General features: G+C 37.3%; 1 protein-coding gene and 1 long non-coding RNA gene across 4 annotated transcripts in view; both read right to left on the bottom strand.

The window, feature by feature from the left end:
* The window catches only part of PDE7B (phosphodiesterase 7B), a 453,333-nt gene that overhangs the window by 81,363 nt on the left and 358,747 nt on the right, over positions 1-13,223 (bottom strand). The gene's annotated exons all lie outside the window — the stretch shown is intronic.
* The window catches only part of LOC140522346 (uncharacterized), a 40,335-nt gene that overhangs the window by 21,584 nt on the left and 5,528 nt on the right, over positions 1-13,223 (bottom strand). Inside the window, exon 2 of the long non-coding RNA XR_011973304.1 lies at positions 11,155-11,492. This is a non-coding gene — a long non-coding RNA (uncharacterized lncRNA). The remainder of the gene's footprint in view (positions 1-11,154; positions 11,493-13,223) is intronic.

Raw genomic sequence — 13,223 nt, 5'->3', positions numbered from 1 at the left:
ATCACCACTAGATTGGCCAGTAAATGATAAAAAGTTTTTGACCTTGTTGACCCATGAAAGAGTTAAAGATATAAAAATTGACAACAGGTTCCACTTGCATTCTTCTTTTGCTCCTACTGTGATGATTAAGTGGTTGCAGAGAAAAAGGTCAGAGAGTGGTAAGAAAGAGGTTTAGACCATTTGCAAACATGGCTAATTATTGGTACTCTACATATGAAATTGTTGATTTATTTCTGAAGAAACTAAAATATATTCACAAGGATATTCTTGCTATAATGGAAAGGAGAAGACAAAAAAGAGTTATAGCAGATGGTGGAGTGGGTTTCTAGATTCTTCTTGGAATTGTGAATAAATTGGCAGAGATAGTTTGAAAATATATCTAAGGACATTTCATGGGATGTAGGATCATCTCTCCTTGGAGTATTCATGATGAGGGGAATACCATAAAGACATCTGTAGCTACTTGGCAAAATTCTCTTCCAAAACAAGTCAACATATACCTTAATATTCCATGATTTAAATGCATATTTAGGCAGAAGAGAGCAATGGTGAAACATATTTTGGAAAATATGTTTTGAGATTAAGAAATGCAAGATACTGAAGGCCAAAAAAGTTTCCGTCTGTTCGTCATGAATATTTTATTCAAGAAGAGAGTTGGAAGGTGTAGGACATGGTAAATATCAAACAATATCACAAACAATTACTGCATCTTAACAGACTAGAAAGGACATATTCCCGAGTTCAAATCTGACCTCAGACACTTACTAGCTGTGTGACCCTGGGCAAGTCACTTAATTATGTTTGCCTCAGTTTTCTCATCTGTAAAATGAGCTGGAGAAGGAAATGGCAAATCACTCCAGTATCTTTGCCAAGAAAATTCCAAATGAGGTCATGAAGAGTTGGACACCATTGAAATGACTGAACATGGACACAACAACAATCAGATCATGGGTCATAATTAAAAGTGAATTAGAAAAAAAAGGAAGACTGCATGCATTTACAGTGTTCTCAACCTGATCTGTTTAAATAAAGAGTTGAATCTGAAAATATTGGAAATCAATAATAATAATAATAATAATGACAGATTATCATAATTTCTTAAGAGACATTTATTTAACATATTAAAAAATTCATTGCCACCACAAAGGTTCAAAAGACATGAGAAACTACCTCATCCATTAGATACCTGATCTCTTAACCAAATGGAGAGGTGTGTTAAGATGAGGAAAGGACAACATTAGTTTAGAATCTGTATTCTCATTTGTAAAATATTATGTAAGAGGATGATGGAAGATCATCTCAGAAAACATAACAAGCAGTGGAGGACAAAACAAAATAGAGAGAAGGATTGAACCCGGGATTTCATAGGTGTAAGGAGTATAAGAAACTCCTGGATAAGAAAACCCTCTAATGAAATGCATGCTGGTAACTTCTTTGATCTTATTGTTTTAGAGAACTACACAGAACACTAGGAGATTAAATGATTGTTCAGGCTCATACAACTGGTATGTGTCAGAATCGTTCTCTATCCATTACACCATAAAACGTGGTGTGAGATTCAACTAAAAGAACTTTCCCCCAGAACATTTAAAGTTGAAACTTGATGGAGGACAAAGAGGCAAAAGAGTACAGGTTTCTCGGTGTTTTGAGGATATATTCTTAATATTGATGACTTTAAAGCCATCACAATTGTTCTTTTATACCAATTTTTGCTATAACAACCAAAATTGTTCTTTTATACCAATGTGTGATAAAAGACATGCCACCAAAGAAAATTAAGTCAGAAAAAGTGACTGGAGAAAATCTATCCTGGATGTAAAAAAAAAAAAAAAGTAAAGGAACTCAAAGATTTTAAATATCTCAAAAATTCCAAATCCCAAGGGAAATAATAAAAATCCCAAAGAAGGAATTTAAAAAAATAAAATAAATGAATACATATAAATAGAAATAACAAAATAAAATTTGAAAAAATGAAAAAATTACAGACAATATCCACACAAAAAATAAAACTGAGATGGAATCAGTAAATAGTCATTCATATTCTTGCTTTTTCATCTGTAAAATTTTATTTTGAGAAAAGTCTATGCATATTTCAGGTATGTTCTTGGTAAAAAAAAAAAATGATAGGGAAATCCTTATTGTCTGCTGAATTGGAAGAGAATCAGATTAATTGGATCTTTAAAAAGAACTGATCTACTCTTAACCTCATACTTCTTTAATTGTTTGCACATGTTGTTAGAACTATTTAAGTCTACCTTTGAAGATATGGTGGGGAGGAGGTGAGTATGGACTAATTGCCAACCACACACACACATTGGTAGCTAAAGCACAGGTATAAACTTGGGCAAACCTAAAACTGGCTTTGTGTCCCTGACTGTCTCTTTTGTTTTATTTCTTGAGAATAGGTGACACAAGACTGGATATGTCTCTTTTGGGATCACTATTATGTCATATTGGATCAATGACATATTGCAAAGGCAAATTCTGCACTGGAAAGAATGACCACCAATAGGAGGAGGAGGAGGAGGAGGAGGAGGAGGAGCCAGCCCCCTGGTCTTGACTTGTTAGAAGACACTTAAAAGAGTGAAAAGAGCCTTAAAGGCTCATCTCATGTAGGACATGCTTGTTAGAATCATAGAAGATTCCTTGATAGATACTACCACACAAATAATTTTCCCCAAATGATCCTCTATTAATTTAAGTAAGGCATGAACCAAAACAGGGGCACATAGCTAAAGGCATTTGCCACTTCCTGGGCAAAGTTCAAATGGCAAAGGAATCCCATAGAGATGGGGAGGTTCTCCAAATTCTCCTTTATTTGTAAATGGCATGATATTGATCACATTGAGCCCTTGGTATATTAAAAGGTCATCTCTGTGAGATTTATGACCAATCAAAATGGATCAGCCTAATCATCCATTTAGGGAAAAAAACAATATGATGAAAGATCTACACATGTGTAATATGTATACATTACTCAGATTATGACAGGTAGTTGGATAGATAGTTCATTTAGTTGGTCCACTAGTACATATATGTCTTTGGTGGGCATAGTACAGTCAGCTAAGCTTAAATTTGAATAGGAGGAGAGGAGTTAAGATATGTTGTAGTAAAGATTCTTTCATGGGCATGGGGTGGACTGGGTAACCTCTAAGGCCCCTTTGCATTCTAAGAGTCTGTGTCTCCTTGAGAGTAAGGTTGTTAAAAAGCAAAAGTCTATTTGCAGATATTACAAAAGTGCTGGATCCTAATAATGTAGGGAAGAGTTCCAAAAGAAGAATTAGGAGAGTATTGAAGATAAACTTAATCTACACTCCACTATTTTGTGTAAGGAGCAATAATCAGGGGTGGGCGGGAAGTTGTAAGTTTTTATAGACTTTTTATGGAATGGAATAGGAAAAGGTATTTATTAAGTACTTACTAAGTGCAAAGCCCTGTGCTGTGGAGGCAAATAAAAAATCATGACAGTCCCTGTTCTCAAGGAGTTCATCTTCTGGTGGGGGAGATAACACATCAAAAGTGATTCACATTCATATTTATTGCATGGCAGAAGGAGAGATCAGGGAAAGGAATGAAGCAGATGGTAAGTATTAGAGTCCTGGGGGACCTTGTGGGTCAACTACCAAGAGAATAATGTGTTCAAGGATTAGAGTGAGAATCTGGGATACCTGCAGCAGAGGTAGAGATATAGGAGTTAGCATCCAGCTGATAGTGGGCATCCATCCTTGTGCCTGTTGATAATAAGTCAACATGCAATGAGGACTAGGAAAGGGAAAGGCACATGGCTTCCCTCACTGGCAGCAGATGATGCTGGTCTGTCTTCTTTCAGGAAGGTGACTGCCTTTTGGTGGACTAGAGTATGGGAGGGGAAAGGGAAATAATTATACATATACATATACATCCACTTATACATGTGGAATCCATGATCTAATTTTTTTTTCCTTTTATCTCTCTAGAGGTAAAGACATCACATAAATCACACTGGACAGATATAGTTGTTCTAACTTCAACAATCTCCAGGGAATGAGATTCCATTTTCATTATTTGTTATATTTAGAAAAGATTTTCATCATTTGATCTAATCTCTTACTGAATTTAGACTCCTTTCTTTGATGGGGCATAGTGACATTTTCTGGCTGTTGCTGATGCATAATTGAAATGTCTAGATGAAGAGTTATTATTTCCACCTTGGCTATGTTATAACTCTAACATGAAAACCCAGTTTCATTATCTACTCCAGGGTTTGTAGAAAGATGCTCCAGAATCTGGAGAAGAGATGTTCTCTCTTCTATCCCAAAAGCATAGCACTGTGGCTATTGAAGCAGTATAGGGAGGTGGAAAACAATGGCAATGCCAGCCTCAGGTAATATGGTGGTCTGGACCTTGGAGTCAACAGGAGGACATAGAACTACTGTAGAATTAGATATGGAATTAGATATTGGAATTAGCTGTCCTTTGGAAGGTAGGGGTTATTGATACTTAATTTCAGAGGATTCATGATTTTAATAGTGTGTATATTCCTTCCACTGATTCAGATGACAATCTTTCTACACTTTAACAGATAGTCTTCATGAACTGATGTGGTTAAAAAACTTCAAGTGGTCAACCCTGTGATGAACATTTTTCAAACTTAGTCTGGTTCTTGGAAAAGAGACACATAAACTAAAGGCATTTCAAATTCAATGCCTTTTCATCTTGGTAGGACCTAGGATAGCATATGATTTAGAACTTGAAGGGATCTTTAGAGATCAAGGAAATACAGATTCTCCATGTTTGGAGGGACCCCAGAGTCTATCTATCTAGTTCAATCTGTACTTGAAAAATAATCCTATCTAATGTACAAGTAGTTATCCATCCTCAACTTGGAAGATCTTCAGTGAGAGAATGATCTCCTTAGGCATCCCATCTTTAGGCAGCATGATGTCACAGATAGAACACAAGACTTTGTGTCAGTAAGGAATGAATTTGATTCTTTCCTCTCAGCCTCAGTTTCCTCATCTATAAAGCAGATAACAGTATCCACCTCACTGAGTTATGATGATCAGATGAGATAATATACAAAAAATACCTTTCAAGCTTCCAAGTACTATATGTTAGCTATTATTAATTACCTTTGAATAGTGCTTATTGTTAGGAAGACTATTTGTCTCCCCTTTTTGAAAATTAAGACAGTATTTGCTTGTCTGCTATGCTATAGTATTTCTACTGTTCTCCTGATCTTTCAAAGGTCATTGTCTTTGGATCAACAATTGTATTTGAAAAGTTCTTTCAACAGATGTAGTTCACCTAGATCTGGTGACAAATTCAACAAAAGTGGTGAGATGCTCTCTTATTATTTTCCTAAATATCTTAGGTAGATCAATTCTCTATCAGCCATTTTCCCCATCTTTTCCAGTCCAAAGATCATTCTCTTTGTAAAGAACACAGACACAAAGTAAATGCTGAGTGGCTCTACCTACTCTTCATCATCACTTAACCATATTCCCATTCACCCTGGGCTGTCATCCCATTGCTTCTTTTATCCTCTTTTCTCCAATATAGCTAAAAACTACCCTTTTAGTTGTCTTTGGCTTTTCCTCTCGGTCTTAGCTTGTTCTGAATGTTTGCCCTCCTGAATTGTACCTGTAGGATTGAGTAATATTTTGTGCTCATCTCTATTACACGTCCTGCTTTCATCTTCTAGATGTGCCTTAAAAATCTCAGTTGGAGAGATAAGATGTATCCCATTTCATTTTCTTATCCATTTCATTTAGATGACTCTCTCTTTTCCTCCTCAGTGGAATTATTTCTCTCTGTGACTTCAAAATGTCATTCCTAAGAGCTTCCCTTTCCTTCTTTGCTGATGTCCACTATAGATTTTTATTTCATTTTTTAGTTACCTATCCTTTCTCTGAACCCTTTGAAATCTGCTCTGCTCAAACTAGAGTTTATGTTAAACTCTGTAAAGCTTTCTTCTGTTCTATCACACATACCGACAGTAATAGATATTTCTTCATAATGTTCCCACTGTTTCCACCCTTGTATCCAAATCTTTAGTTGAAAACTCCTCATTTTATAGATGAGAGAAATGAAGTCTAGAGAGATCAGGGGATCTGTCCAAGATGAACAAAGGTAGTAAGCAGCAAACTTGGAAATTTGAATCCATATCTCCTGACTCTATATCCAAGAATTTTCCCCCTAAACCAAACTGATCTGCAAAGGCCTGAACTTGGCTGGCACAAGACTTCAGGAACCTAGGATATTTTTTGTACAACATGATTAGACATTAGATTCATCGACCAAAAAAAAAATAGCTCTCATTATTTTGTGTCTTTCATTTGATCCTTATAATAATAACCCTATGAGGTAGCTATAATAGTCATTATTATTCCTATTTCATAGCTGATAAACAAGTTCATAGCTAGGAGTTACGGTACCAGGAGGATATTCTGACTGCAAGTTTTCTTTTTCCATGAGGATCCAAGTCCTTAGAAACTCCAATGAAAACCATGATGCCATAAAAATCAGATGTCATGCCCTTCCCCCCAAATCATGACTGTATGGCATTCAATCATATTCCAAGCATTCAATCGCAGTTCCTCATCTGGAGGCCATCAGCAGGAGGTGGATGTCCTAACGTGGTCCTGACTTATGGATGTCCATATCTTAAAATGGGCTTTCTGACTGGAAAGAGTTAAAAGAGGCAGCTAGGTGGTGCAGTGGATAGAGCTCTGGACATGTAATTATGAAGACTAAACTCAAATTCAGCTTCAGACACTTAGTTGTGTAAGCCCAGGCAAATCACATAACCTCTGTATTCCTCTATAAAATGGGGATAGCACCTACCTCCCAGAATTGTTGTGAGGATCAAATGAGATAATATTTGTAAAGTGTACTTAGTATAGGGCTTGACCCATAATAGGTGCTTAATCGATGCTTGTTAAAAAACCTCAACACTTTCCCTTAGACCTTTTGCTGCTGTTCAATGTAACAACATCCATCACCCTTCGTATGGGGTTTCCCCAGTCGTTGGTGCCGCCTTATTCTGATGTGCCTCCATCACTGCCAAGGTTATTCTTAAGTAATAAATTGCAATGGTGCCCCTAGGTAATTTGCCTTGCTAGTTGGAAAGATAACATTACTTTCTCAATTTTACTCAGCTAGCAGTGTGCATAGAGATAAGAAAGGGGAGACTTTCTCTTTTAATTTATGAGCTAAGATTGCCAGTCGCTATACATGCTTTTTACATTTTTCTAGAGAGTCTGAAATGAGGGTTACAAAATAAGGAAATACCTTTTATCTTTCTTAAAAACAAACAAACAACAATGAATTCAGTCAAGGCATGTACCATAAGAGAGTCACTATAGGAAGATGAATCCTATTTTATTTAAAAACTTGAGCTCAATGATTCACTAGGTAGCTTCAGTCAGGAGATTACTGCTTTCCATTTTAATTCTCCAACTCTTCCCAAAGTCCAAATGCTCCATCCCAGGATGATTCTGACTAGGTCCAGGTTATACTCATCAAATGCTGCACTTCAGAAAGACTCTCATATACTGTGTTTAGGTCTTAAACTCACCAAGCTCCTCTTATGGCAGGTTTCCTCTCTGCCCTCCCCCACCGCCCAACAACTCCCCCTCCCAGCAACTATTTGATAGAATAGAATGCATAATTCATCATGGAATCTGGCAGTTTTAGTGTTTTTTGTTTTGTTTTGTTTTGCTTTTTGCCAAAGAGAATGAGTAGCTGGTAAATCTCACAACTATGTCAATTTTACCATTAAGAGTCATGAAAGTTCTTGGTTCCATCCAGTCCTTTACACTATTTTTGAGGTTTCCATTGTTACATAAAACACAATGCTGTCTTCATCTGCAAACTGTTTGGTTGAAGATCTACATAGATCAATAACACTTTCTGAAAACTCCTTAAGTATATGTTTGGGGCTAGTTTCCAAGGCCATGCTGAATAGTACTTCCTAAGAGAGTGAAGACATCTCAGACTCTAAGTCCTGCAGACATTTTAAATTCAACATGATCAAAAGTGAACTCATTTCCTTTCCCTCAAATACTCACCTCTTTCTAACTTCCCAATTACTTGTCCTTCCAGTCACATAGGCTCACATCCTAAATACTATCCTTGACTTCTAACCCTCTCTCACCCTCCTATCTGGTGCATCGCCAAGGCCTGTCAATTTTATCTTTGTAACATTGGTTTTATATATCCCATTCTCTTTTCTGTGCCCTGGTGTAGGCCTTCATCACCTCCTGACTGGATTATTGCTGTTGCCTGTTGGGTCATCTCTGTGTCTCAAGTCTCTCCCTACTTAAGTCCATCTTCCACTTAACTTCCAAAGTTACTTTTCTAAAACAGTCCCAACCAGCCTTTTATCAATAAAATCCAGTGGTTCCCTGTTACCTACAGCATCAAATATAAAATCCTCTGTTTGGCATTCAAAGATAAATAAACTTCCCCTTCAAACCCTTCACCCCTCTTTTCCAGCCTTACACTGTATTCTTCCCCTGTACTTCACAATCCAGTGATATTGCTTGCCTGCTATTCCTAGAACAAGACGCTCCATCTCAACTCTATTTGTACTGGTTGTCCTTCAGGAAATCTCCCTTCTCATCTTGGCTTCCTCTAAGTCCCAGATAAAATCTTACCTTCTACAGGAAACCTTTCCTGATCTGCCTTACTATTAGTTCCTACTTACTGCTGAGAATATCAAATTTAACCTGTATTTAATTTCTTCATATGCAGTTGTTTGCATGTTGTCTCCCCCAGTAGACTGTGAGCTCTTCAAAGGTAGGGGCTCTCCTTTGCCTTTCTTCGTATCCTCAGAGCTTAGCATAATGCCTTGCACATAGCAGATGTTTAATGAATGCTCATTGACTGGCTAAGGTGTTTTTTTTTTTTTTTTTGTCTTTAACCATATGTGTGATTTCATGGGCACAGGATGCTCCCTGAGAAATTTCCAATGAAAACACCTTCTCTTTGACTTACAGACTTAAAAAAAAAAATTGGCTAAAGAATTAATAGGGTAATTTACTTCTCTAGGGTTATATATACAGTAGGTGGTCTGAGGCAGTACTTGAACCAAAGTCTTCCTGAATCAATTGGGGCATTTAGGATTAAGTGATTTGCCCAGGGTTACACAGCTAGTAAGTGTCTGAGGCCAGATTTGAGCTGAGGTCCTCTTGACTCTAGGGTCAGTGCTCTATCCACTGCACCACCTCATTGTCCCACTCTTGTCTTTTTTCTTTTCTTTTCCTTTCCTTTCTTTTCCTTTTTCATTTCATTTCTTTTCTTTTTCTTTCATTTTCTTTTTGTTTTTCTGAATCTGAGGCCAACTTTCTATATCTTATCTCCCATTGCTTCTCAAACTGAGGCTACAAGGGTGAATGTAGGATTTTGTTGTGGGTTTTAGGAACCAATTCCAATGTTCTCACACTCCAAATAGATCTGGAATTTCATATATTTGGTTGCTCCCTCTGATGATATAACTTGCCTCTCATCCATGCTTACCAACCCATGCAACTCTTATCCATGTCCTCTACCAAGTGTTAGGGGGAGGAGGTGTGTCTTCCTTAATAACATATAGGATGTTCATTGGTTTTCATTCACATTTGCAATTTCACTGTGGCATTTTTTTTTCGTTTCTACACTTTTATGACAAGGGTCAGCAAATGACAACGTAAGGGCCAAATCTGGTCTACCACATTTTCATTTACATAGCCTATGAGCTAAGAGTGGTTTTTATATTTTGAAATGCAATTTAAATACAGTATGAATTTACCCTGTGGGTTGTAGTTTCCTGACCTATTTTATGACATTCCTTACACCACTTCTGCATACTTCCAGGTTTGTAATGAACTACAAGCAACCTACCACAATGTGGCTCCTACCTTTTCAATTTTGTTTCATATTACTTCCCTTTCTGTCCCACTTTACTGTTGTTGCACAGGACTTTTTCCATTTCTGGAATATTCTCTGTCTGTCTGTCTGTCTGTCTCTCTCCCTTTCTCTCTCTGTCTGTCTCTTTCTCTCACCTCTCTCTTCCCTCACCTTTACCTTGCAGGATCTCTTTTTCTTTTAAGGCATGGCTCGGGTTCTAACTTCCTATGTGAGGCCTTTTTTATTCCTCTCCATTAGTTCTCTTATGTCTTGAAATTACTTTCTTTTCTTTTGTATAAACTTTATGTTTTTTACTTATGTGATATTATCCCCATGATACTTTACTAGAAATCTCCTTCCAGGTTGATAACAACCAGTTTACAAATTAATTAATTAAACTCATTTAATTAACTAATCTTTGATCTGGTCATTCAACCAAATTCTGGATTCATATAATTGTCTGACTCAAATGTCTTTATCTGGTTGTAAAAGACTCCCCCGGTAGGATGCAAACTCCTTGAGGTCAGGAACTTGCTGAGGATGGAGAGACAGCATCAGAAGTTTGATTATTGTACGATGAATCATACCTCCTTGAGGGTAGGTTCATTTTTATGTTGGTATAGCCACTGCCTAAGATAATGCTTTGCATATACTAAGTGGTTAGCAAATATTTTGTTGAATGGAATGGAATTATATTTAGGTGCAAGTTTGTATTTCCCCTGTAGAATATATGCTCCTTCAGGACAGGTTTTGGTTTTTTCTCTTCTCAATGTTTTGCCCAGGGCCTCCTACGTAGTAGACATTTAATCAATGTTTGCTGGATTTAATTAAATTGAATTACACTTCTGAACCTGGAGCTTAGTGACAACTGCATTAACATGAAAGCCGAACCAAGATTTTGGAAGGCACTGCTGAAAGTAGCTTGCAGAGAATTAAGGATGGTATTATTCCATGTAGTTCTGTCTTTAAAGGTTGAAGCAAAGTTCCTACTGCATATGGACAGTATCTTGATATAAACTCTATGAAGTGATGTTATCATCACTTGTAGGTATTTGCGCTCAGAAAAATCACATTATCTTTTCCTCAGTGTCCAAAGAGGAGAAAGAAAAGCTAGAGCTCCCTGAAGTGTCTTGGATAAACACTTCTTAAAAAGCTGGTGTCCAGTCTCTCAATTATTTCTCCCTCACAAAGCAAATAAAAAACAACCTGATATCTTGACCAGGAGAAAAACAATAAGGGGAAAAGTGACTTTTGTAGCACTACTAAAATTACCTCAATACTTACGGAGCCAAATATACCCTTTGCAATTGAAGTCTTGAGAGTAGAGTGCTGGAAATCAACATGAACAAATTGACAAGGAGGACCAAACAGCCAATTAACCGACTGACGCAAAGCCTCTCTCTGCTTCTGGAGTCTCTGGTTCTCAGTGGCTAATGATGTTTAGGCCCTTAAGGCCCTAAGCAGGGGCGCTTTAATTCTCTCCAACCCTATGGCTCCTACCAGGAATATTTCCTTTGTATGTCACTTCCTTTTCTGAGGAACGTGGGAATCTCTCTGACTTGCTCTCAAATGGTTGCCATGGGAACATCTCGAAGTAATCATTATTTGCTCACCGTTGCCAGCTATATTAAGTCAGGAGACAGAGAATCAAAAATCAAGAAGAGCCTTCTTTAAGTTCACCTGCTTTTCAGACAATTGTATTTATCCTTACTAGTTTCCTTAATGGATTCACTGCTTTGGCAATACTACAACCAAGTCTTTTTTCTGCTCTCCTTCCAACACTTTTTTCCTCCTTCAAAAATACTTTCTGCTTAGAACAAAAAATCTGTGATTCACTAGGTGTGAGAGGTGTCAAAGTAGATCACAACTCCTCTATGCCTTAGTAGAGGGTTTCATTGCTTTTCTGTGACCAAAATGATTTATCATATAATGATCAAACTTCTGGTGTTGTCTTTCTGTCCTTAGCAAGTTCTTGCCCTCAAGGAGTTTATATTCTATTGGGAGGAAGACAGAGTACAATTATATGAATTCAGAATTGGCTGAATGACCACTCCCAAAGATGAGCCATAAATTGATAAGTTATCATCCTGGAAGGAGATCTTTAGTAGAGTGCCATGGGATTATATCAGATAAGATGCTAACACTTTTGTAGGGCCTGTACTCAAATAATTTTTTTCTTGTCTAATCTTGTGCTTTAATGTCATAATCTTTGGGAACCCAACATTATCTTCCTAACAGGATGTGGCACTAGAATGAGCCTTGCCCATATATAAGGGAATCCACCACCATTCATGATTCTGATGATACTATATCACAGTACAGCTTTGTATTTGTAAAACATCTTAGCACATTATAAAATAATCCATTGCAGTTTAGTCTACTATGTCCCATGCCTTTACTCTTTGACATTCATTACATCATGCTTCCTTTGATGGATCAAAGCTTTAATCAGTTGACAATTTCGTTAATGAAGCTGCATCACCATGCATCTGGAGTCAGAAATCCCAAATTTCAATCCTGTCTCTCTCACTTACTGTTTATTATACCTTGGGAAAGTCACTTAACTTCTCTGGGCCTCAGTTTCTTCATTTGAAAATTAGGACGTTGGATTAGACGATGTCTTTCCATCTGTGGTCCTCTGTAGGTATTGCTTTCTGAGATGCATACTGCAACCCATCCATGCCTTCTTATTCTGTGTGATTCTTGTTTATACCCAAGTACTCAATGATCAAATGAATCCGCAGTCTCCTCAGTTTGGATGTTAGCTCTAATCCATGCATGACCTCCCATCCTTTATAACTGTTACTCAAATCCCTCTTATAAGTTTGCTTTAGGGGGTCTACCCAGCAAGCTGGAGGTCTTCCTTGCTTTTTCCTGACATGCTAAAGATACTAGTGGAGCATTTGGGCTGTCTCTCTGTTATCCCTTACCACATGACCACTGTATCTTCTTTTTTATCATACATTTTTTCTGATGGCATCTGTTATTCTTGTTGTTCAATTTAATTCTGGGCTGAACTCATTATCCATTTGTACTCTTTGGCCTAGATATATGTACTGATGGATAAGTTCTACAGACTGTCCATTCAACTGAAGGCTCCCCCCTTCCACCCAATAATTCCTCCAAAGAAGGACTTTGTATCTGCAGCATTTACCAAATATAGGTGATTAATATTAGTTGACTGACTGACTTACTCTTATGCCAAATTTTATTATTTCTTCCCCCATAATCTGTATTGCCTGTATCCTATCCCCTTCTCTTTATTCATACAGCTACCTCTCTGGTTCAGGCCTTTGTAACTTTTCACTTGAATGACTGCAATAGCCTCCTGATTGGTCTCCCCCTTTTTCAAT

The sequence above is a fragment of the Notamacropus eugenii genome, chromosome 2 (genome assembly GCF_028372415.1).
Source record: "Notamacropus eugenii isolate mMacEug1 chromosome 2, mMacEug1.pri_v2, whole genome shotgun sequence".
NCBI lineage: Eukaryota > Metazoa > Chordata > Mammalia > Diprotodontia > Macropodidae > Notamacropus > Notamacropus eugenii.
Note: the sequence above shows the minus strand (reverse complement) of the source record. Positions and strands in the feature narration are given on the sequence as shown.